This window comes from Bison bison, unplaced genomic scaffold (genome assembly GCF_000754665.1).
Source record: "Bison bison bison isolate TAMUID 2011002044 unplaced genomic scaffold, Bison_UMD1.0 scf7180017864331, whole genome shotgun sequence".
NCBI classification, from domain to species: domain Eukaryota; kingdom Metazoa; phylum Chordata; class Mammalia; order Artiodactyla; family Bovidae; genus Bison; species Bison bison.
In genome coordinates, this window is record NW_011494903.1 from 194,421 (window position 1) to 194,827 (window position 407).

Consider the following 407-nt stretch of genomic DNA (forward strand, 5'->3'; position numbering starts at 1 on the left):
GTACTTAACGTTCCAGGTTCCTATGCAATATTGCTCTTTACAGTACTGGACTTTAATTCCATCACCAGTCACATCCACAACTGGGTATTGTTGTAGCTTTGGCTCCATCTCTTCATTCTTTCCAGAGTTATTTCTCCACTGATCTCCAGTAACATATTGGGCATCTACTGACCTGGGGAGTTCCTCTTTCAGTGTCCTATCTTTTTGCCTTTTCATACTGTTCACGGTGTTCTCAAGGCAAGAATAGTGAAGCGGTTTGATATTCCCTTCTCCAGTGGACCACGTTTTGTCATAACTCTCCACCATGACCTGTCCATCTTGGCTGGCCCTACACTACATGGCTCATACTTCCATTAATGCCATATGTTTAAGAAACCATCATTCGGGTTGTGAAAGGAAGAATGTTC

At 43.0% G+C, this 407-nt stretch overlaps 2 protein-coding genes across 2 annotated transcripts in view; one reads left to right on the plus strand and one right to left on the minus strand.

Annotated features, from left to right (window-relative positions):
- CLCN5 (chloride channel, voltage-sensitive 5) overlaps positions 1 to 407 on the minus strand; it is a 274,777-nt gene that overhangs the window by 126,997 nt on the left and 147,373 nt on the right. The window lies entirely within an intron of this gene.
- The window catches only part of RP2 (retinitis pigmentosa 2 (X-linked recessive)), a 38,744-nt gene that overhangs the window by 8,341 nt on the left and 29,996 nt on the right, over positions 1 to 407 (plus strand). The window lies entirely within an intron of this gene.